Raw genomic sequence first — 315 nt, 5'->3', positions numbered from 1 at the left:
TGCGGCCGTCGGCGGCTCGTCAGTGCGGCCGAGGCTCGGCAATGCAAGTCCGATCATCTAGTCAACTACTATTTTTCACCCAATTAATTCCTGAACTCTTTTGTGACCCCATTTCACGCCACTTTATTTTAAGCTGCCACTTCCCTGGAGCCCCGCCAGTAAGTTATTAGATGTTCGGGTCCCGGGAGCCTTTCCCTCTCCTCTCGGCGGGCCAGCGTGTCACCTCGCTGCCACCCGAGGCTCAGCTGCCCCGCGCCCGGCACGCTCCGGCGCCGCCGGGCTCGGCAAGCTGCCGTCTCTCCCGGCGAGCGGACC

The sequence above is a fragment of the Haliaeetus leucocephalus genome, unplaced genomic scaffold (assembly GCF_000737465.1).
Source record: "Haliaeetus leucocephalus isolate CR32 unplaced genomic scaffold, Haliaeetus_leucocephalus-4.0 Scaffold1, whole genome shotgun sequence".
Lineage (NCBI taxonomy): Eukaryota > Metazoa > Chordata > Aves > Accipitriformes > Accipitridae > Haliaeetus > Haliaeetus leucocephalus.
This window is presented reverse-complemented; position numbering follows the sequence as displayed.